Below are 2,587 nucleotides of genomic sequence, written 5' to 3' on the forward strand. Positions count from 1 at the left end.
CCACAGTTAGAATTTCTGGAGGAAGAATAGCTGGAAGAACCGCATGAATTGCTTGAGCAGTCAAAGCTGGAATATCTGGAGAAATTCTTAGAATTCCGGAAGCTATCATAGAAGTAATTTCTAGAGAAATCCTAGAATCAGCAATGCCAGGGGTATCTTAAGAGAAGCTTCTCTAACAAATGTCTGGAGGAATGCCTACAGTTCTCTTTGAAAGAATCGATAGAACTATACTGGAGGAATCCCTGATGGAATTGCAGGAGGAATCTCAGGAAGGTTTCCCGAAAGTATTACAGCAAGTAAGTATGCCAGGAGAAATCCCTAGAAGTATTTCTGAAGGAGTCATAATGGGAATTGCTTGAAGAATTTCTGCTGAAATTCATGGAGGAAGATTAATAGAAATTATTGGGGAAATCCCCTGTGGAATTTCTAGAAGAACCTCTGTAGAAATTCCTGGGTATATCCTTGAAGAAATGTATGGAAGAATCAATGAAGGGATTTTATAGAAAAATCTCAGGGAGATCTTCCGGAAGAACTTTCCTTGTTGAATTCCAGAAGGTACCACAGTGAAATTTTTAGAAGAGGAGAGATATTGCTGGAAGAATTGCAGCAGGAGTTGCTTGAGGAATCCTAGCCACAATTCCCGGAGGAAGGTCAATATAAGCACCTGGTGGAATTTCATGAGAAATTTCTGGAAGAATCTCTGAATGAAATCTCTGAAAGAATTCCTGGAAGAATCACCGGATGAACTTCTGAAAGGATCCTAGGAAGATTGCTTGAATAATTGAACCAGAAATTCCTGAAGAAATCCCAATAGAAATTTTTAGAGCAACCCCTAGAAGAATTCCGAGAAGAATTATAGTAAGAATTTCCAAAGAAATCCAGGCAGAATTTGCTGGATCAATCTCTGCAGAAATTTCTTGCATGTACAACCCCATCAGGACTGCATGGAGTATCCTAAGGGAAGATTATTGAAGATATATCGGGATGAATCCATAGAGGAAGCCTTGAGAAATCATTGTATGAATAGATACAAGTATTTCTGGAGGAATCTATGGAGAAGTCTGTTGATTGTTCTTACTAATATCTAAAACGCCAAAACGTACAATAGTTATATAAATAATTCCGGGTGTGTTTAAGGACAAACGTCTTGAAATCCCGCTTCAAAAGTGCATCAGAACTTCAAACGCACAAATCTGAAGAAGCAAGCTTCAAACAACAGTGAATTTTATTATTCTGTTCTTGCTCACTTATAATTAGCTTAAAATAAGAAGATCAAATGCGCTGGTTTTGTTTACGTTTTGTTTTGTGCTCTCGAAATCGTGAGTAGGTGCCAAAGTCGGCCATTGTGGAGGCCATTTTGGGATTCTAACAAGTCTGTCCTTACGTTTTGTTCAAATGTGCCATTAATAAATATTGGAATTATTGTGCGAAGTTTTCAATTTTAGGTGACTGTGAAGGAAAAATTCTAGGAGGTGCCAAATTTGTTCTAGGGGGTGCCAGGCACCCCTGGAACCCCCCCTAGCTACGCCAATGTGTACGACCTGTAGCAGTTTCAAGAAAGCGATACCACGTGTGACAAATATCAACAAAAGAGTCCTCTAATTTGGCAAAAAGTCTTAACATCTGGATTCACAGTAGACATCCAACCGAGTTTTACAGCCCCACGTGCCAATTTGCCAATTCCGCTTTGGAGTGTAATGAACCGGCCGGCTAAGTGTCGGCAGGGAGCAGCGAATCAACAACAGCGAGCTCTCCTCAGCTTTTACGACCGGGGCCCCGCACCGACTGCCAAACTTATATTTCTTCATTCTGAGTCTGGAAGCCGGCGCGGCGACCCGAGGCGAAAAATAAGAAGTTTTAATATGCAAGTGACAGTGTTATCATTATATTTTACTACCTCACCTTAACCGGACGATGATGACGACGACGACGATCAAGACTAAGACAACGGCGTATGATTCGTCCGCGTGGTCTGTTAGCCCGAGATCGCCTTCATATCGTGATCAAAATGATGATGATCAAGTCGCCAGGTCGAGCAGAGAGGTGTGGAGTCGGCGATAGGTCTCCTGTTGTGAGGAGGCAATCCGGCAGACGAGTGCATTACCTCTTTTGTTGTGTTGGCTTCAAACAGGTGTTTCCTCTTCCCATTCAGAGGTGCTTGCTTTTCGTGTTACTACTGTACATATGATCGCACAATGAGAGATCTTCATATAAACAGGAGGTTTTCATTTTCAATGATATTCAATAACAACCTCATTCAATTGTAATTGTTATTATTAGCTAATAATTATTGCACTGATCAACTTTATATAAACACATCCTAACTATTGAAGACATGGAGTCTGTTTAAGAAATGAACTAAAGGAAATACTTAACAAATGTTTTGTCCATCTCCCATCCCATAGTGCACTTGGTAGCAGTAGAAGTTGCACTCTGCCGAACTCAGCGCGCATCGTTGTCCGTCGGGACAAACTACACTAAACTCGGGTGACGAATTGCGCTGCGTTGCAAAAGTGCATGGAGGCAATAAAACGAGATGTCCAATGATCGATTGAACGAGCTGTTGTTAGCGCTGCTGCTGGTGAAG

The sequence above is a fragment of the Aedes albopictus genome, chromosome 2 (assembly GCF_035046485.1).
Source record: "Aedes albopictus strain Foshan chromosome 2, AalbF5, whole genome shotgun sequence".
In the NCBI taxonomy this organism is placed as follows: domain Eukaryota; kingdom Metazoa; phylum Arthropoda; class Insecta; order Diptera; family Culicidae; genus Aedes; species Aedes albopictus.